This window comes from Hyposmocoma kahamanoa, unplaced genomic scaffold, assembly GCF_003589595.1.
Source record: "Hyposmocoma kahamanoa isolate Upper Pololo Valley unplaced genomic scaffold, ASM358959v1 86, whole genome shotgun sequence".
NCBI classification, from domain to species: Eukaryota; Metazoa; Arthropoda; class Insecta; order Lepidoptera; family Cosmopterigidae; genus Hyposmocoma; species Hyposmocoma kahamanoa.
Genome location: NW_020654289.1, coordinates 12,903,078 through 12,926,369, shown reverse-complemented (window position 1 = coordinate 12,926,369; position 23,292 = coordinate 12,903,078). Strand labels below are relative to the sequence as shown.

The 23,292-nt window shown below is 37.2% G+C and overlaps 1 protein-coding gene across 2 annotated transcripts in view; it reads right to left on the bottom strand.

Moving 5' to 3' along the window:
- The window catches only part of LOC113234760, an 84,139-nt gene extending 62,970 nt beyond the window's left edge, over positions 1-21,169 (bottom strand). For both annotated transcript variants that reach the window (XM_026470227.1, XM_026470228.1), the window contains exon 1: positions 21,026-21,169. The gene's annotated coding sequence lies outside the window, so the exon portion shown is untranslated. The remainder of the gene's footprint in view (positions 1-21,025) is intronic.
- Between the last annotated feature and the right edge of the window lie 2,123 nt (positions 21,170-23,292).

Here is a 23,292-nt window from a genome sequence, read left to right as displayed (position 1 = left end):
TCATTGATTTATTAACAAGACTTTCAATGCATTTCCTTAACATATAACGTATAAAGTTACTCATTAGCATCCCACATTGACTTAAATTAATTTCCAAACCACAAATTTAGATGATACATGAAAATAAACCGTCTAAAAGGCAATTTAGATTATTTTCGACGAGTACCAACCAAAGAGGGTAATGATCCATCTTCATAAGTTTGGGACAACCCTTATTAAGATGGATCATTACATTTTTATTGAACCAGTAAAAATATAACCTAACCAAGGACGTGAAAGTTAAGGTTGTTTTTTGGTACTCTTTGGCTTTGTCTTCATAAATCAAAATTAGGAAAAACAGATAATTATTAATTATTATAATTATAAGAGCAATTACTATAACAAATATTTGTCTTTTTTTATGATACTGAGTAAGTCGTGCGTCTGGTGGTAAGCGACACGCCTGCCCATAACAGATGTAGTGCTACTCAGAGCTATAAATCACAAATGTCTGAGGGTTAATGCCATTATGCCCTGAGATTGTTGTGTCTGTAATTTCACCAAGACCCCCCTCCCTCAAAACTAGAACGCAGCAATACTCACGTTACTGCTTGGCGGCGGAAATAAATACGGTGCCATTCCTGGACGAACTCTTTAGATAGATAGATAGATAGATAGATAAATGATTTATTTGTCACAAAATACACACATGCAATACATATTAAAAATTCGAGAGAACAAATTAAAAAAAAAAAAAAAGGACAACACAGCTCAAATTACACAAGAAAATTATAATACAAGCATTACCTATGCTATAATATAATAACAATGATAAAACATAATCAAACAAACAAGACATTTTTTTTACAACACAAAAGCACGCAACGCATTGCATGTGTGCGCTGTGGTGACAAAACGGCCGTAGCTCAGCGTAGTTGCTGCTCAGTTAGAGTAGCACACTCTTTCACAAGGGGCTCTACTGCTACGACAAAAGTAAAGACTAAAATAAAATAAAATTCTTATTACTATGAAGTACAACATTGATATCTCTCAATAATTCATTACGTCATGACAATATTGTCTACTGGCATGTTTTAGCTAAAGTAATTTAAATATTCTACTTATTGACTTGTAAATGTCAATAGACTTATCGTGTCAGGTATACCCTCTTTCAAAATAGAACCTGAAGAAATAATAAAGGAATTTCCACGAATCTTTAAGTACTCCGATACGCTGAAAGAGATTTTGTCAAAAGGTGTTACTACTTACTTCAAAAGTACAGAAGCAAAAAAGGAACAAACAGTGACCAGATCGATCTTTGATCACAAAATATGTAATCGCTTTACAAAGAATGGATTTCCAAGTATCCTTGGAATCTCTTCGGTAAAAGTTTATTGAAACTTGTAGGTGGTACAAAGTGCGAGATTAACCTTTTTGTGATGTAAATTTCGTAGGAAACACGTTCACAGAAAAGAAACGATGAAATATTCTCTATATTGTTGGATTGCGACGTAGATAGTGCAATTCTCTTGCTAAAAATATGATCATAATACTTGGTAACATGCAATTGAGTGATACAACTCCGATAACTGCCTCCGTTTATGCAGAGGTCCCAGGTTTGATTGCTGGGAGATATATTTGTACGGCCTACATTTACTTCTCTCGTGAGTTTGGGTGTAATTTGTGGTTGTCTGTGTGTGTGTCCATGGCACCCGCGACTCAGGGTTTCCCTAGTGCGGGGCTATGTTGAATGTGTGCGTTATTATTATTATATTATTATAATTATACACAATCGTGTTATACAGCGTTTTTATTTTTATTGAATATCATGTTGTTTATACTACCACGATATTTATTTATTTTTCGTGTAAATACTCCACTAGTCCAACTGGACCCGAACCAGCGTCTGTTGCTTCAACGTGGCTATTCGAGTCCAGTAGGATCGACGGATTTTTTCTTTGTATTTGTTCGATCTTTGTATCAATAATAATAACATTTCTTCTATCAGTCAGAGTTATCTCGTGTTACAAAAAACAGCATACCATAAAAATAAACGATGGAATGGTAGAAGCCGTGGTAGTGGTTTAACCTATTATTTAAATCGGTTATTTTACCATTTGTCACTTTTCACACTTGTCACACACCCGCGTTTTAGTTAGTGGAGGGCAGTACCGCCTCTCAAGCAGAGTTCGAATCCGGGCGCACACCTCTGCGTTTCTCGTAATTTATGTGCCAAATTAAATTTGAAATTTACCATGAGCTTTTCGGTGAAGGAAAACAATGTGATGAAACCTGAGCGCTGCGCGTCGAAGAAGGTTCACAACCCTCGAAAAAATGTGTAGTTTCCAATTCGCGTGGTGGAGTATGGCCTAGCCTTAGAGAAAAGAAAGAAAAGGCTTGGTCTACATAATTTATTTACAAGTAGAAACAAAAAAAGGGTGTACCAATAAAATTATGTAAAAAAAGTACATTTTCTATAAAACACTTCCTACTATCAATCCAGACAACATTTTCTCCAAATGTGCCTTTATACGTATATCTACATGATTTAAAAACAGTAAATCTCGTGAAGTTTGAGTTTTGAGGGTGATTTAGAAGTACATCCCCTGGTTTTGAGAATTTTAATGGGAGTGACGGCGGAACGAACCAACGTTAGAAGGAAAAAGGAATTCGAGAACGATTCAAAATTTAGTAAATTGTCAGGAACCAGTAAAGAGTGTGATAAAAAGCTGGAATGACGATGAAGGAGGTCAGCATTTTCATAATGCCTGGGCAAAGGAGAAAGAATAAATAGTCACAGGACCATGGCCTAAAACCCTCGCCTGAGAGGAGACAGGTGCCCAGCAGTGGGAGGAATGAATCGATTGATGAGGATGTAACGGCGTTAATGAATCTATTTTTTATTATTAACTGTTATATGTACATACAACTGCAAATAAACATTGAAATAGATTCACATTAAACAAGATGGGTACTAATTACTTCAAAGTTGAAGGTAAATGCGACATTTAGCATTCAAAAAACAAAGTTAATGTTTACCAAAGTTTGCCAACTATGCACAACTAACATTTTGACCGCTGGGTCCAAATAGAGGCACGCGTGCCCGAGGACTTTATGTAATTTGGCTGTTTGTGTTGGGTTGGAACAAAAAATGTTTACCTTTCGTGATTGGAATACGTATTACAATATCTCTTCTGTCATGTTTTTTATTAAAAAAAATTGCAATTCTAGCTATAGAGGAAAAGTGATCGTACAGTGTTAAGTTATTAGACAACATCACATACGTTGTTCTGATCCCAAAGTAAGTAACTAAACTAAATTTTGTTATAGAAATCGGAAATAACGGCGGTACCACAAACACCCAGATCTGAGACAATACAGAAAACTTAGTTTTTCTATTGATCCGGCTGGGGATCGAACCCGAGAGATGATGACATCTTGAAACCACTATAAGGATCAGCCGTTTTCGATTTTTTTAAATTTTGTAAAAAAAAACATTGGTACCTTACGAAAGGTGCTAAAACTAACAAATAAATGAATCTTAGAAATTGACAAAGACATGCAGTTAGTGACAATCAACGCGTTGTTTACTTAAGAATTCATGTTCACTGAATCTGTGAAATAAAGAGAAATATTTTACTTGAAATAACTCATTTCATTCTGACACTTACCAAATTCAAGAAATAAAGAGACGTATTTATTCAAAACAGGTCGTCCTTCTCCCGTTTTAATTTGGGAAAGAATCTCATTTGTAGAGTTACTCGAATAGCTTAGGCAAATGCCCATTTATTTATAATAAAGTTTAGTAGGGTGTTTGACCGAGTATTAAACATTTGTTGTTTTATATTAAAAAAAAGGCATTACTTATATATCCAGCAGATTTCAATTTTGTTGTTTACTCTTCCAGACTGCTCCGGTGTCTGTTTAGAGGTCGTAGTGTTGTTGGCCCAACCGTCTTTGTACTGCTGCCAACACCCATTTATAACCAGTAGGCCCGTAGTTCCGGGCCCGGTACCCTCTGGCCCTCCCGGATGATTCGTAATGGGCGTGGGAAATTGCGTGGTAGAGGTGGCGATGTAGTCGTTGTTGGTTTATCAAATAAGTCACGTAAGTTGGTTCTAACCGGTCTCCCAAACGTCGTAACGACTGATGCCAGTTGAGCGATGTGGTGTTCTGCGTAATTGGGTTTTGATAGTTGTCTAATTCTCATATTGTCAAATTGTCAATTTATTGGTAAGCTTGTTAGTTATATTACTTTGATTGTTCGTTATCGTGGTAGGAGGCCGTATAAGTAGATTATTTAATTTTATTTTCAATGGAAAAATTGTGTCTGCTGTCAGACTACGTTCATGAATTTCTTATGTGATTTCTTCTTCAGCTACTAAATCAACCGGCACATCAGACTACACATTTTTGTTCGAAAATCACTTCCAGTGCAACGGAACAAGATACGTCAATGTGTAGCTTGACGTGCTGGCGTGTGTACATTTTTCTTCATATTTCCAAAACTTTTAGGCGTAAATTTTGTTCAAACTTTGCTGATTTTGTAGTCTTGAGTCCGCGTGTAAATGTCCGTGTTCTTTTTGTTTTCCTTAATTCATCAGTTATTTTCGTCCATAATATATCCTCGTTGTATTAAAATACACGTCTGATATTTACAAATATTTATTGACAAGCCCGTTCCTTTTCTATATAAGTTTTGATTATAGTGATCCTCCCTGGTGACCCTTGGGTATACGACAATGGCCCTATAATCTGTGCAAGCACAGGGACCTTCTAAGTTCAGGTCCGGAACCCTGATCAGCCAGTGTACAGGGTTGTCACTGGCCGTTATAGTGAAAACGGTCAGTGGACTTCATTCGGTTCTCAAAAGAGGAAAGCCGCCTCGGGTGCACGTACATCCCTCCCTATCTTTTAGATAGGTACCGGAGCGGTAGGCACGCTCACTTCCCAACGCTGAAGCGTCTCTCCAGTTCCCAGATACCTCCGCGACTGGAGGGACCAGAGAACGTCTCGTTCAAATAGCCATGCTACCGGGGCAGACGAACGTCATCCCTACATCTAACCACAAATCTCGGCGAGTGCATACCCAAGTGCGGGTTCACCAGAGACGCCCGTGAAAGTGTATTACTGGCCGAAGGTTTGGTCTTACCGAGCAGCCCGTAGTCTACCCGGAACGCCCTATCTCTTGAGTCGGTATATAGGGACAATATTTATTGACAGTGAAAAGTCAGGTGAAGGCGATGACATAGAAGAATAAATGTAGCGTTACTTCCAGCCATATATATTATGTCAAACCCAAATACTTGGCCCGATACTATTTCCGTTTCATTTACATTTTTTTATTATTTCAAATTTAAGAAAATAATTTCTAATATATAATTTTCAATACGCACTTAATTTCAATTTCTCTAAGTAATATAGATTTCAAAAGCAATTGAAATGCGTTAGATAGTAAATATGAAATACCAATCAGATTTAAGTTTTTCGCTTAGGTATGCTTTTCGCCATACCATGTTCTAAAAGCAACCTCAATCATTTTGCTCTTTTGCCAAGAATCTGTATGGTACATAACTTCTTCTGATTTAGACTATGAATAGGGTTTTTTTTTAACGCACACACTCAACATAGCCCCGCACTAGGGAAACCCTGTGTCGCGGGTGCCATGGACACATACATAGACAACCACAAATTACACCCAAACTCACGAGAGAAATAAATGTAAGCCATACAAACATTTCTCCCGGCCCGGGAATCGAACCTGGGACCTCTGCGTGGCAGTCCGGCATGGTAACAGTTCGGCCACAAAGGCAGTTAAAGGGTTTGAAATGTAACAAAATAATTTTGACCGATATATTCTAAGTTTAGTCATTTAAATGCCTTAATTAATTTTATGAACTAATATGTATATTACATTATCAGTTATATGTATGTATACATACAAATAATAATAATAATAACGAACACACTCAACATAAATAACGTGCCTGTATTTTAAATTCGTAATTTTTAAATATTTTATCTTTTGTCTTATGCACAGATGTTTCTTAGTTGTAGAAACACTTCGTTTTTAAAACATGGGATTGGCAACGTTAATTACTTAATATGTAAATAAAAAGCACCAAAACTATAAACTATGTCTAATAAAGAAATAATTATTTGACTTACTACGTCTATTTACCTATGCATATTTGTTGAAATGTAATTTGTAATAAAGAAAATATTAAAATGCTCTGTTTGTCGTGAAAGGCAATACTCTAAATGGATAGGACAATAAGAACAAATGTTATACCTACACGTATCGAGTTCTTAGGTTTTCACAATTAATTGTTACACTGTGTTAAGGAATGAATATTTTGGATACAAATAGCGTATATTAGGTTTTTCAAACAAATCATAGTGTCGGACTTTTTGCAGATCTCGACACTTGATTTAGATACCAAGGTGACATGATGGTGACATGGGACTGTCACAGTTGATATATACCTACATCATAATCAGTTTGTATAATTTTGTAGATTGATTTGCGTTATGTTATAAACCTATGTACTTATATATGCCAGTACATACATATATCAAGGTTAAAAAGGAGAGTTGTAATGGTCAGCTCCAGTCGGTTTGAGTGAGCATGAGACCGGTTTTGGTGAGTTCTGGTTGACCCGGTGCTGCGTGTAAAATTTATAAGCGAGGAGAAGACGCCTTACACACAACGAAAACAAGTTTCAAGTAGAAATAACCAGATTTATTTTAAATTTACTGTCATAACATGTTACATATGTTACGGTTAAATGTAAGGGTACAGTATGAAGAACTAGTACTTTACTTCCCCGAGTTTACATTGGGAGTGTACAGATAAGCTTACTGCTCTTATCAGTTACATATAAAAGGTTAACTTTAAGTATACTTAGAGCTAATACACTGCACTAAGAGTTTTTGAAAGTACATGAGTGGCACAAAAGTTACGGCGCATTTGTCTCAGCCATTCAGTTGATGGCGAGATTTTAAATTACAAGTGTACCAAAGAAGAAAAAAAAACCCATGCGGTCCGGTGACACGGGTTTACGTCTGGTGCAGGGTTCGGAGACCCATATGTACGGCATCTGTCTATTCCTGGTTTTCCTTATAAAAGAAGGCAATGGGGGACTATTGCCCCGGATAAATCACCGCAGAAGATGTGGAAATGTGTGGAAACACTTAAGAGTTTCAACTAATTTACTAAATATTTTTAAACTGTAACGTCAAAGTGACATTTCGTACAAGAATGGCGAAAAATACCAAGGAGAGAAGATAAATTTTGTTTTAGTTTTGTATTTACGAGATCTTCCATAAAAAATGTGTTACAGCGTCAAGAAATAGTCAATGGCAACCCTGAGTTTCTGAAGAATTAGAATTCAGATATAATTGCTTTGGTTATGCAGATTGTTTCGCAAATAAAAACCCTTTTTAGGAAGGGCTTTTGGGACAAAAAAAATTCTATAATGTCAGGCTTTTCAATAGACATGAAAGCGGTTTGATGTGGACCGTAGGCCTTTCAAGGGTCGTATCACCGATGACGCAGGAAAGTCGCGCTTCATTGAATTTTATTCAGATTATTGATATTAAAATTTATGGATTGCTCTGATTTTTGCCTCTCGGGAAATCGATGGTAATATGAAGCCCTGTGATTTAAATATTCAGTATCATCTTTTATTCGTTTCAAGTGGAATAAAACTAGAATCTGGTACTCCGTCCGACATCTGTCCGAAACAATTACTGTCAAATAATACTCGACCAAATTAAAAAACGCATGATGCGAATGAAGCTTCATACTTAATATTGTCTTTTAATTTTATTGGAGTATTACTTATTTGACAGTAGTTGTTTCGGTCGGATGTTAAACGGAGAACAAGAGTAGACCCCTTAACTAAAATAACGGAAAAGTCACGTATTTAACGCGAATTTTTTCTTTTTCGAACTTAGTCGAACCAATTCGTGGTCCTTAATCATGACATTCCGCGGCGGTGACTCGACGGAAACTGCGTGCCAAGGCCCTAGCAGCCCGATCACTGAGTACGGCTGCGGGCGCAGGCGGCGTCAGCGAGAAACTACCCTCGTTTGCTTCTTTTTTTTAAAGTCATACGCAGGATTGCACACTGTAGTAACAACGTCACTTTCTTTAGTCTCGTCTACACTAACCACTGACGTAAAACCTGGCACTGTTTTCCAGCCGGGGAGTACCGACCATCCACTATCAGGATTGAAATTCGAACTTAGACCAATCACGATAGCTTCACGTACTTTCCGCGGAACGTAATGCTTTTCTTCAAAGCAAAAATTCGACTTAAATACGTGAGTTATCCGTTATTTAAGTTAATATGTCTGAGTCTCACGGTGGTTTTCTATTTAAAAGAGAGTAGACCCCATGATGCAAAGTTCACAAATCTTTTTTTATGTAAGTGACGGGACTAACAAGTTTGTTAAGTAAGTTTGCTTGGTGGTAAGCTACACGCCTGTACATAACAGTTAGAATGCCACTCAGAGCTTTAAACCGCAAAGATCTTAGGATCATTGCAATTGCGCCACCCTGAGACATAATAAGCTCCTTGTGCCTGTAATTTCACCAGCACCCTTACCTTTTAAAATTGGAACCCGGTAATGCTCATATTACTGTTCGGCCGCCACGAAATTGGTAACGTGGCATTACTTCCCTGGACGAACTCTTTTACAACTACTGCTACTAAAAAATCTCAGCTTTACACAGTATGCCAAATCTATAAGACGATTGGCATAGATAAGCAGTGACGTTGTTATAATCTAGCTTATAAAGCCATTAGAGTACTAATTTTACTTATGTGACAAGATAATTTCTAGCAACAGAAAGTATATTCTAACTTTGCATGTAGATAGTATGGCTTTGGACGTCTTGGTTGCAGTTAGTTAAGATAGTTGAATGTTGTAGATAGTTGGGGTGAGTTGACACACAATCAGGAACGCAGAAAATTTAAAAGTTTATTGATAGCTTAAGTATAGAAGTTATAACGGATGTTAATGTGATCAATCGCGACAGCGTACTTAATACCGTCAACTTTTTCTACGCACACACTCATAGTCTATTATTAGCATAGTATTACAGAAACCCTGTACCATGAACATAGACAACCACAAAAATTACACCCGTTTGGGTCACGGAAGAAATAAATGTAAGCCATACAAATATTTCTCCCGGCTTGGGATTCGAACCCGGGCCCTCTGCGTCGCAGACCAGCATGGTAGCCGTTCGGCCACGGAGGCAGTTCATTATTGATACTTAGTGATAGCTTAAGTACAAAAGTTAGAATGGAAGTTAATGTGACCAATGTCGCCACGCTAAGACGAATGAGAATGCGACCAATAGCAACTGCAACTAAATTCGATGCGCCGAAAGTAAAAAAGCAAGCTCAGCACAAAAACATTCTTGTACGTAAACCGTACAATTTATTTATGCCGAACAATTAAGTGTGTAACATGACCAGGTATGGGAAATGGTCCATATTGTCCGTAGGAGAGTATTATAGAACCGATAATTACTATGTAACAATTTTTCAAAAAGGTTCTTTTTCTTCTTTGAGAGTATTGGTTTCTGTTTAATTAAGCAGCAAGTGTGTAGAAAATAGTAGCTATATCCCCGAAACGTTGCTTTTGTGGCTGTCACAATGGTATTTATGCTATTTACAAAGCTAAATAATGGTGTTTATATAATCTCGCAACTCTGCACATTTCTGGGTTCCTTGTCATTAATTTGTATAATTTTGGTTTAAATGTGGTGTTGATTTGAAATTTCATGATCCCTTTAGTGTTTAAATAAAGAGAAACTCCAAAAATTTATACGTTTCTTTAATGGTACGCAAATTTCAACTTTTCTTTGTCCTGGCCACAAAGCAAAGTTGTTGCAAGATAATTGTAATGATATTGATAACCTAGAAACAAAAATTGTGTTGTATGGTTGTAATTCTTTTTAAACCTTTAATTGGCTGTATATATTTATCCTTGTTTTTAATAATGGATGTAAAGCTGCTGGTTTCCCTGCATGAATAAATAAACCAATAAACGACATTGTAGTATCTTTTCAGGTATATACATATTTATGTGTAATTTGTTTTAATATTAGTAACTAGACGATCAATAAGTCAAAGTCACAAAGACGTCATTACATGCCAGTCGAAAAATAAAAGCTTGTAATGTCACGAATAGTTAAACCGTGTAAATTGTGTTTCGGTATAAAAAACGATATACATAGATAGACTTGCAGATACGGTAAGCTGTTGAAAGTATAGAAGGTTTTATATGAGACCGCGCATCTACTTTTCTTTAAAGAAAGATGATGATGTCAGATTTTCCAGAAAACAATAATGATTAGTCTACGTTATTATAATAATAATGTGGCATACAACCAATTACTTGGTCACAAAGCTAGAGAATTCCCGGTATTTTCCCTGTAGTACCAAGCCACCCAGATTGGAAGCAATTAGGAAAATCCATTCCCTGAACTGACACTACCAGTACAAACCTCTGGGCTACAGAGGTCGTAAAATAATATACACCATACGTGCACAGGATATGTGCACAATGGAAACGAGATAATATGTGAAGATGATATCTCTTTTTTTATCTTTGTTCATTTTGGGGCTTTGATTTTTACTGAACATGTCACCCCCATTAGTAAAATAATGGTAAGATATACGCCTGTTCATTACAGTTGCAGTGCCACTCAGAGCTTTAGATCGCAACGATCTGAGGGGCCACACGCCCGACACCCTGAGACATAAGTTGATAAGTCCCACGTGTCTGTAATTTCACCAGCACTCTTACCCTTCTAATATTACTGCTTGACGGCGGAAATAGGTAAGGTGGCAGTACTTCCCTGGACGTGGCAAGAAGCTTTTCTGCTACTAAAATTTTCACTTGGACTAATTAAATTACTTAATTTTATATGTTGTCAATTCAAATAATTTTACGAGGTATTTATTTGTATCTGTAATGTAAAGGAGAAGGGCTTCCTTTATATAGTAGTTTAGGTTAATATATGAAAAAGCAGCACGAGCCGAGCGAGCGAATTGAGCGTGTCGCGGCACCAGCCCCAGCGAGTGCCAGTACCGAATTTGTATGCGTTTCATAATCGTAATCTACTTAGTCATGTAGACTGATAACCTATTATTATTTAAAATGAGTTTTACGGTTAATTATTGTTATCAAAACATTATATTGTAAAATGTAAGTTTAATTAAATTAAATTATATTTAATGAACGATAAGTTAAAAATATTTATATGATACACACCCCAAAAAATCCCATTGCGGAAAATTTGTTGATCATAACTCTCTCTTATGTAAAATTATACGGTAACAATGTTATTTTTCATTCGTTAATTACCGATGAAAGTTAATTATCATCTCTGTGAAAGCAATTATCTCGACCGCTGCGCTGGAAATAAAAAGACGACAAGTATAATTTTTGTCCAGTATTATTTTGGGCGAAGCTCCGAGAAAGTCGCTAAGCTTATTTGTGTTCGTCTTTTTTAGCAATGACTAAGTAATGACAACAATAAAAATAGAGGTAAAAATATGGACTTCGAAATCCATTTCAAGAAATGAGCTTTCTTCCATTATGTCATATTTGTATAATTTCCATTTGAGTTGGCATTTATTCTTAGATCATTTAAAAATAAATATAGAGTGAAATAAAAACAACGTCTTTCAGAGTTGTGGTTTATAATAACTTTAATAGAAAACGAATAACTTAACAAACAGAAAACCCACGCAAACTTTAAAGTACGGCAATTCTTTTTGAGTGTATTTTCAACCGAATATGGTCAAAAATCAAATCATTTCAAATCATTTATTGCTGTAAATGTGGTAAGTACAATATGATGGTAGTGTTACAGAACGTTGTTTCACACATTTAGCCATTTATGACATGCAATATTTAATTATAAACAATTCGTTAAATTATAAAAATGGCGACTTATTCCAAGCATGCGAAAATATGTCAAAATTATGAAATTAACACAATGTCCCTAATTTAGAGGCTACGAAGAAGGGTAAGGAGACAGTTCAATAGAGCAATGAACACATGCGCGGATGAGTATTGGGAAAACTACAAGACGGCCAAATCCAAACTAAAAAAGCGCATACGGTTCAGGAGCTCCGCGTCATGGCGAGGCTACTGCGGGAACATCACGTCTAGCGCACAAGCAAACAGAATAAGGAAAATCCTAGGCAACTCACATTCAACTGAGCTAGGTTCAATACGCAAAATAGATAACACATACACAACCTCCCCTGCGGAAACGGAAAGAACCCTACTGGAAGTACATTTCCCAGGATGTAGGTTCGTCCAAGACGACAGGTGTGTAGAAATGAACTACACTACATCGATCCATAACTGGCGATACGCAGAACAAGCAGTGACATACGAAAAGACAAAATGGGCAGTAAACACCTTTGAACCATACAAAGCTCCGGGCCAAGATGGAGTATTCCCTGCACTCCTACAATGGGGCGGGGACACACTGGTCCAGCACCTGGTCAACATCTTTCGGGCCTGTCTAGCATTCAGCTATGTGCCCCACAGCTGGCGAGAGGTAAAAGTCATATTTATACCGAAACCAGGAAAACCCGACTACACTGACGCGAAGTCCTTCAGACCTATTAGCCTCACATCATTCTTCTTGAAGACATTAGAAAGGATATGTGACAGAGAACTGAGGGATGGAGCACTTAAGAACATTCCATTACATGGTAACCAACATGCATACAGCCAAGGCAAATCCACTGAATCGGCCCTACACGCCGTTGTGGGCAAGATAGAAGTGGCCCTTAAAGACAAAGCAATCTGCCTAGGCACCTTTATAGATATTGAAGGAGCCTTCGATAAAACGAACTTCTCCAGCATACAATCAGCAATGAGAAGACACAACGTAGATGAAGTGCTAATTAGCTGGATTAGCAACATGCTGAAACAAAGAACAATAAAAACAACAGCAAATGAGACCCCATGGGCAATAGTAGCGAAGGGGTGCCCTCAAGGAGGGGTATTGTCGCCTCTGCTGTGGAACATGGTCGTAAATGACCTTATCATTAAACTCAACAAAGAACATTTCTATACAATAGGATATGCTGATGACATAGCTATACTGGTAACAGGAAACTATGCCAATAAACTCTGCGACATTACACAAGCGGCTCTCCGAATTGTGGAAAGATGGTGCAGAGCATATGAACTATCGGTAAATCCAACAAAGACGGAACTAGTAATGTTTACCAACAAACGACTACTAGGTAGCTACCGATTACCCAAACTCTTCAGCACAGAACTACAGATATCAACCGAAGTCAAGTACTTGGGAGTAATACTGGACAACAAGTTGAACTGGAACAAACATATGGACAACAAAATTAAAAAAGCCACTATCACCTTCTGGCAGTGCCATAGAATGGTGGGTAAACAATGGGGACTTTCACCCAAGATTACACTATGGCTCTACACTGCGGTGATAAGACCCATGATCAGTTACGGCGCGATAGTATGGTGGCCACGAACCAAGCTGACTACCGCAACCGACAAACTGGACAAATTCCAAAGACTAGCGTGCATGGCGACGACGGGCTGCATGAGGACAACTCCAACTGCGGCCCTCGAAGCGATGCTGGACCTTCGACCCCTCCCACTGTTCATCAGACAGGAAGCGGCGTCAACAGCAGTGCGTCTAAACAGAGCCGGCCTCTGGAAGCACATGAGGACCCCACATACAGAAATCCTCTACAAGTCTGTCAATGAGGAACCGCTACTGGAAGCGGTTGTGGATAGGATCCCAAAACAATACATCTTTGACAAGAAATATAAGATACAATTATTTGAAGATCCCAACGAAGGACTGAACCCCAGAGAGGTCCGAGTCTTCACCGACGGATCTAAAACAAACTCAGGAACAGGTACTGGGGTATTCTCAGAAGACCTCAATATCAGGATATCAGCACCGCTTGGTGACCACAACACAGTATTCCAGGCTGAATGCATGGGCATCAAGTTGGCAGCAGAAGCAATCATAGCGAGAAGAGTAAAGAACTACTCCATTCGAATACTCTCCGACAGTATGTCAGTACTTCAAGCACTGAATAGCTATGACATAAACTCAGGGCTCATTTACGAATGCCATCAAGCACTCATGGAGGTATGTATACAAAACCACGTAACTCTTCAGTGGATTAAAGGACACAGCGGCTCACGTGGCAATGATGCAGCAGATGAACTAGCCAGGAAAGGGTCGGAGACGGACGCTGTAGGACCAGAACCGATAGTGTCCCTCCCCTCCCAATGGTCTAGAACAACTATACACAAAGGTACAAAATCTTCACATAATAATACATGGACCACCCTTACGGTTTGTAGACAGGCGAGGGAAGCACTCCCAACGCTCAATGCCAGTCTATCTCGAATACTAATTAAACTTAAAAGGCAAGAGCTTCGCACTCTAACTACCGCCCTAACGGGTCATGGTCCATATAATAAACACCTTTTCAATTTAGGTATCACAGACAGCCCTCTATGCAGAGCGTGCATGGAGGGGGAGGAAACGGCTGCGCACATCCTACTTCAGTGCTCCGGCGTGGCCAACTACAGGGCAAAATACCTTGGAGTGCCAAGGTCGCTCCCCGAAGTCTTCAGCAAACCAAGGAGGCTGCTGAGATTCCTGGAGGAGCTTGGGTGGCACGAGTAGGACCCTGCACCCACCACACGCAAAATAGGCGCTTTGTCGTCGAGTTGCGGATACCAGCCCGTTGCACCAAGTACCAAGTATGTCCCTAATTTAAATCATTCTTACAGATAAATAACTAAATTCATTATTATTATGTCCTTAATTTAACATACTCCAATAGATAATCACTCATATATGTTACATAATTCATTGTCGTAGTCAATACCATAAATTCAATATATGTCAACGTTTCTCAAAAAAATCAGTCAATTTGTAATAAATTCTGTCTTTAAGCCATGCAATAAGTCTCTTTTTGAAAGTTTGGTTTGGTAGCATTTTTATATCCTTTGGTAGAGCATTATATATTTGGACACACATACCATTACATTGGTTTTTGTAACTAGATAGTCTAGGTTTACTGTTATAGACCAGTCTATTAGGGTCTCTTACATTTATACTATGGACATCGCTAATTTTTTTAAAGAGGTGAAAGTTTTGTTTAACAAACCATGCCACTTCAAAGATATACATGCACGGTAACGGCAAAATTCCCAAATCCTTGAACAAAGGTGCGCAGGATTCACGTGGCGGGACTCCAGTCATTGCCCGAATACACTTTTTCTGAGCTATGAACAATTTTTTACAGTCAGTTGAGTTACCCCAAACCAAAAGTCCATACCTAAGCAGGGACGCAACGTAGCCATGATAGGCAGCCAAAACTGTGGGGGGTGATGCTACATTTCGCAACCTCCTCAAGACATATACGTAACGGTGTAATTTGTCTATTAGGGACTCCACATGCGGTGACCAGTTGCAACTACTGTCTATTTCCACGCCTAAGAATATAGTTGAATCTGATTCCTGTATACTGACATTTTTGTAGTGTATATTTAGTTTCATTTTGTTCTGCCGTTTTGTACCAAATTGAATGAATTTTGTTTTAGTTAGATTTACAGTCAAATTATTATGATTAAGCCAACCCATTATTAAATCTATTGTACTGTTTATGTCTAATTCATAATTATTTAAGTTATTTTTGTATGGAACTACCACTGAAATATCATCCGCAGACAATATGCATTTGTGCTGTGTAACATCGGGCAGGTCGTTTATGTAGAGCAAGAATAATAGCGGACCGAGAACGCTACCTTGCGGGACCCCACATGCATTGACTCTATATTGAGATTTTGTTGACGCAACACAGCCATTTTTCTCTATATGCTTTATTTCAACAGCTTGTTTCCTATTTTGTAAATAGGAAGCCAACCAGCTAAGAGTCACACCTCTAATACCCATATTATTCAATTTTGACAACAAAATGTCATGCGACACAAAATCAAACGCGCGAGTCGAGAGAACAAATCTACAATTCATTTATCGATGTCCCAGCTACTGTTAAAGATATCTATATAGATTAATTCGTATATAGAGCGATGAACCCTCCTGTTTAACCGACTTTATGAACCGATTAAAGACTTTTGAGGTCGGTTTTTAAGTACTCCGTACTAATAATTATTTACAAAAACGTTTTATTACGCATGTACTAGGTTGTGGACGTCACTAGTACATATTGCTATTTCATTATAAGTTCTCAAATTCAAATGGGAGTTCTCAGGTAACTATGTAATATAATTAAATATTTTTGTAACTATAGTTCAAAATAGGATCGTGTTCATTATATACTAGTTATAACTGTTTAGTGGTTAATAACATCTCAGTCAACCGTGATCAGGTCGCATGGCCTGTAAAGTCCCCGAAACATTGGTTTTTTTTGGAAAAAAACATGTATACGCGATTTAAGATCCGGAAATTATGGTTTAATTTTGAATATGCAGCAATGTCCATTTTTTTTATTTTATGAAGTGACGGAACATACAAGTTGTGCGCCTGGTATGGTGGTAAGCGTTACACCTGCCAACAAATTTAAAAACTCTATGATATAAACAATTCATAACTTTGTTATACGAGTTATGAAAAGTATATTGAAAATATGAGATTTTAGATCCAGATTCGTGATCGAGAACTATAATATATAGGAAATAAGAACAAAGTCGATCATTTTTTGTCAAAAATTACGAGTGTTTAAGCTTGAATTTAGTATTTGGAAATTAAATATCTGGAACAATTCCTTGGTTTTCGCGATTATTACACATGAAAACTGTTACTATTTTTTCGCATCTAATACGCGTATATTTGTTTTTCCAAACAAACCAAAGTTTCGGGCCCTTTACAGGTCCCATGGTCACGACTGAGTGAGATTACAAAATCATCATTAACCAGTTACTTGTGTAATATTAAAATAAAATATAGGATATTAATATAGGATAAGGAGTTCCGTGGCTTAGTTGGTATAGCGTCTGGCACGGTATGCAAGAAGACGTCGGTTCGAATTCGACCGGATCGAAGGAATTTTTTCTGAGTGTTTTTTCTGAGTGTTCGATCTTTGTATTAATAATTATAACAAACTAGTGGAGTAATTTCACATAAAATAATTGAATATCAATCCAATAAAAATTTAATTAATACAGTGAATAGCGACATCTCTTGCCAGGACTGGTAGCTGTAAAGGTACTAACTGGGTGATAAATCTGTAATAGATTTCTCATAGATGGCGCTACGACTAAATAGTCGTTGAAAGACGAAGTACAAAGACACGACGCAAGCACATAGAAAAATTCGTGAGGTCCGATGATTCGTTCCGTGGCTTAGTTGGTATAGCGTCTGGCACGGTTAGCAAGAAGACGTCGGTTCGAATCCGACCGGATCGAAGGAATTTTTTCTGAGTGTTCGATCTTTGTATTAATAATTATAAAAAATAGGATGGTTTGCATTAATTATGCCTAGCCCTTTGAACAACGGAATGTCAACTATTTGTTTTAGCACAGATCTTATTTCACACCCGCGCATCCAGCGCTTACCTAGATTTAGGTCACCCTTCAGATAAGTGCTCGTTAAAAAAATAACTAGACCACTTATCCTAGTTCTGTAAACAGTACTGACTTTGTAAATAATTTTTCTATAAAAATTGTAATGTAGAAAAGCTAATATCTACAATGATCGTAGTAAAAACGAAAAGGAAATCTCAAAAATAATTTTATGTAGAAGCATATTTTTACAAGAAATTACTCCTATATTCATTGAAATTTAATAAAAACACATTAAACAAGGACTATTTACTATAATTCAATAAAAATCTAGTATAGTGCTTTGCAAAAATAACACATTTAATACAAAATAAAGTTTTACCGCACCATACAAGACACGCACAAAGTTTTAGCACAGATTCAAACTACACGTTCTGTTTTTTTTTTTTTTAAGAAACGAATGCTTTTTGGTGTTGTAATGAATAAAATATTTCCTATACTTCTTTATGGTCAAAAGTAGTTCAAACTAACGTAGACTCTACCATTATGAAAAACCAACCGGTTTACAATCGTCTGGGTGATCCGAGCAGCCGGTGGTACTGTAGTCTAGGCTACACAGGAGTAGAACTACTGGCTGAGTGAATATAGTTTTGTATTTAGAATGTGTTTAAAAAAATAGGATAGAAAAAGAAGAACATCTTGGCAGACCAAAAAGTAGCCTCAAGAAGTAAAGATGTAAAAAAATATAATAAATATCAAGTTATGAAGTTAATACCAGTTTATATTTATAAAGTACCTCTCGCTACGCATCCTAAGCTACGTCTCTAGGTTACAGTACCGCGCCAGTAAAGAATTTTTCAGTCAAAATGGCGCCGAACCGCAGTTGGCTCGGCTCCGATACTAGAGGCTAGCCTTATTTATTATGTTAAGTTATACATATTATTTTTTGATCGTGTGGGAAGAATTTCATTAAGTTAGTCTAGTTAATATCCAAAATCGAATTTTAGGTCCACAAAAATAATTTTAAAATTACATAGGATAATTGCGGATATAAATTGATTACTACACGGTGAGAAAACATGGTTCCTTAAAAAAGAAGGATGACGACATCCCGTGTATTGCGACCCAGTGTTTTTGACGACGTGCATTAAATATACCTATCGACACTTGTGATTCATTATCAAAGCATCAAAAAGGCTAATTGAGTATAGCATATAAGAAGCTGGGGTTATAAAGTTGATATAGGTTATGTTTATGACAATTACAGAAGTATTCGAAATTTATACAAGTTTTCAGTTTTTTCCTTGTCAGCTTATGTGTCAGGGTGACGGGCGCAGTGGCAGTGCCTCTAAGATCTTTGCGATTTAAAGCTCAGAGTGGCCCTGCAACTGTTATGGACAGACGTATTGCTTGCCACCAGGCTCATGACTTGTTTATCTCGTCACTTGGTGTCATCTACAAACATTTCTTCGAAATCATGAGAGAATGCCAACCCTCATTGGGCCAGAGTTACGAACTAGTAACTTTCAAGGCGAAAGTGAAGACCCGACCCTGGTTGTGAGACATAAGTGGATTTATGTTGGTGATGCTTGGTTTCCACCGTCCTGTATTTAGGAAAGTATATTAAGGGAGTCCTTTAGGAGAATGGTTTCCTCGTTTTTCTACTAAATTGAAGCACTCGCCTTTCCAGTTGTACAAAAGCAGCGGATTTTCAGTAAAACTAATCGCTTAGACGATGTTTTCCTTTTCTGTAACCTTCTAACCTAACCGTAAGTACTCTTTTAACAACTAGTTTAATGTAACTCTTTTCTCAAACGTAATCGATAATCGCTTTTCTTTTGAGCAAAGAACTTGCAAAGAGCAGGAATTTAGTCAGCGACGTCAAACTTTTAAATATTTGAACATTGCGTACATCGTCGAAGTGACACAAGAAAAATACCGCATGTTCCAATTTGTCGGCTCAGTTTTTCAAAGCAGTGCACATTTTTGTTTAATTATGTTTTATGGACGTTAAAAGAAAGGTTAGGAAAAAATTAAACTTATTTAATGTCTATGAATTCCCTTTCACGTTTTTGTTTAATTTAATTTTGATTTTGCGTTTTTCGTGGTTATTCCCTAAATAATGATCACTAATTACAGGTTTCATACCAGGGTATGAATTTTTTTAGGCTGACTCAACCCGTCACCGTGGAGCGTGCAACTGGTCCTGAATATTGGAAAAATAGAAAGAACACATACCATGATACAAAAACCTATATAATTTCGTTGCGTTTAATGAGAAAATCACTATTTAAGCCTCGGGGAAAACAAACTGCTTGAATAGTATTATAGAAGTACTCACCCGCCTGCTCATGTTTCTAACTCATATCCTTCTAGCAATTGATTAGTTCCTGGACTAATACCGAATGTAGCGGATCGGAGAAGAACGGTTTCAGAAAGAAAGTATAGTATTTCTTTAATCATTTCGATATTTCAACGCCGCTTAGTCTACATACCTATAAAATGACGACTCTATGGTTTGCACTGATGGCAATGGATGAACAGGTTCCGGGTTCAATTCCTGGTAGGACCAATTTGGGAACAACTTCTCTGAATTGGTCCTGGTTTGAATGTTCTGGGCAAGAGTAATTTGAGACCAGGTAATTGGTTTAATAGCCTGGCATATTATTATAAGATCAGAGGTTGACGGGTCGAATCCCCGTGGTGGCATATACTTATAATTTTTAAGCTATGTACATTTATGAATGTTTAATATCTACCTCTACGTAACGACGAAGGAGTCGTGAATGAAAAAGGTTCAGAATCTCTGGAATACGTAAGAAATCCTCATCTTGCATTTTTGCATTTAACCACTTTGATGGAGTATAGGAAGTGCTCAGCTGTGAGGTGTATAATAGGTTATGTAGTCTATAAACGTATTATTTATTGAAATCACACACATAGCTCCTATTCTATACTTTTCTATCCTATACTTTATAGATAACCAAAGTTATTGTCAATAAATAAATGTTTTTCGATAGTTAATCCTAATCGGTTAAATATTCGCCAAAGGGATTAATGGTTTTATTTTGTTACTGCACGTAATTAGTTATTTTAATTAAAATTAAATGTTTCACATTGTGGTTCGTTTTACAGTTGACTGAATACATGAAATATATACAGCAATTTTATATGTAAATGCCAGTACATATTTATAGTTCTAATAAATATTAAGAGTGGCTTTTTCGGTCAGTTTCGGCGTCCAAATTCTAACAAAATGTAAATTATAAAACAAATTCAGTAATCTAATAAATATTTACTGAAGCATTCTGGTAAAACAAATATTTTTATTACGGTAAAAATGTGTTATATTTACCTTTTCATAAAATATACGATCAACGAATTATTCAATTAATAAAACCTGAAATTGGTCACAAGAACCACATAATAAATTCAAATCACCATTTAAAAGTGTTCCAAGAATACTCACATTTTTGAACAATGATCTCGATTTTTAAAATGTCGTTTTAAACACGAAACTGCACTGAACAAAAATCACTGCACTCCACACGTAAGCGAGTGTTCGTTTAAAGTCAAGCGGGGGGTCGATCTCGTACTGCCCCGACGAGAGGCTGGGTAGTACTAAAGCGAATTGGGAGCTCGACGTGACGCACACATCAGTGAGTTGAGTTGCGTACACTGCCTATTATTTCTGACATACTAGTGAATATTTTTAAAAATGTATTAAGACTGGACCGTACATTGACCCACTGGACCGTAGGTTGACTTCATTACGCACATATATTTAAAAGTGCTGTCTGCTATAGTATTCACGCTTTGTAAAAATATCCTCATGAGTTCTGTGTTTACACAGTGGAGCTGGAGTTATACATATAAGGCACAGAGTCACACATCCTTTCAGAGTAATTTAAAAAGGCACAGTTAATATAGCTTGAAGTGTGAATGAGTAGAAATACTATATTAAAACGTACTCAGTTTTAATTATCTTAATATTCTAGTACTTATATCATAATTTTGGGAAGTAATGGCTCTACTCTGAGTCGCTTTTATAAAGTCGGAATCGTCGAGACAATAGGTACACGTGTGTGTGTTTTCCATACAAATTAATTATGGAGGATTATTATAATCACTAACACTCAATACCTTTTAATAAACTATAACTAAGAATCTTTTTAATAAACATATTGACTCACAAAAAGCAATTTGCGTTTCGATAGATCGATTCAGTGGCAGTAGAGTTCCTTGTGAAAGAGTTCGTCCAGGGAAATACTGACACATTACCTATTTCTGCAGTAATCTGAGCATTACTGCGTTCCGGTTTTAAAGGGTAATGGTGTTAGTGAAATTACAGGCATATGAGACTTGTAAACTTACGTCTCAATGTGACAGATTCAGATTTTTCGATTTAAAGTTCTAATTGACACTGTAACTGGTCTGGACAGTCGTGTCGCTCAACAGCAGGTGCACGACTTATTCGTCTCGTCATTAGGTGTCATAAAAAAAATTAAGATCGACAGACATGGCATAAGACTTTTCAAACGATTAGCTACTTTACAGTAGCAAGTCGTAAGCTGTGTACAGAAAGCGGGCATGCACAGGCGTTGTTACAGCCCGAGCTGTCTTTTGAATACGTAAAGGAAGCGGAAGTGTCTTTCGACAGCTGTAATTTTTTACACGTAATGATGGTTTGAATATGACCAATATAAAAAAATAATATTTAATTTACGTACGGCTTTCAAAAATAACCTTCTTGGCGTGTAGGTGAGAACATTATTGAAGTTACTTTGGTATTGCATTAGAGTGAGTAACTAATATATAAAATGGCCGTGGTAGCCTAATGGTTTCACCTACCATCTTTCAAACAGAGGTCTTGGGTTTGAATCCAGACTTGCACTCTCAATTTCTCGCAATTGATGTGTGAAATTAATTTGTAATTTACCATGAGCTTCAGTAAAGAAAAATATCGTGATGAAACCTGCATACATCTGCAAAACATTTGAAGTATGTGAAGTTCCCAATCCGCATTGGTCGACTTGGGAATTACAGCCCAAGCCCTCTCATTGTAAGAGGAGCTCTGTCCCCAGCAGTTTTTTTTATGACACCAAGTGACGGGAAGAACAAGTGGTGGGACTGGTGGTAAGCGACACGCCTGTTCATAACAGTTGCAGTACCACTTAGAGCTTTCAATTGCAAAGATCTGCCATTGCGCCCGTCACCCTGACTCATAAGTTGACAAGTCCCGTTTGCCTGCAATTTTACCAGCGCCCTTACCCTTCAAAACTGGAACTCAGTCATTCTTACATTATGCTTGGCGGCAGAAATAGTTAAGGTTGGAGTACTTCCCTGGACAAAGTCTTTCACAAGGAGCTCTACTGCTACTAAAATGTATACACTATATATAGGCTGACTATTATTATTGTTATGTATATAGGTAACTAATATTGATAATTAATAGTACCTGACCATTACATCAATTACCTGGTTCGCAAACCACGATATTTAATAAACTTTGAGAAACGGTAATGAAATTGCAATCTGGGGCACAAATCGGAACACACAGTACAAAATCAATTTAGAAAAGTATGCTTCCTAAATAGGTCCTACCTCCTCATCAAGCGCCAATACTGCTAGCCTTTTTTTCATGATACGAAATGACGGTACAAACTAGTTGTGCGCCTGGTCGTAAGCGACATGCCTCTCCCTAAAGTCAAGTACTCACTAGCGAGCTGTAACCGT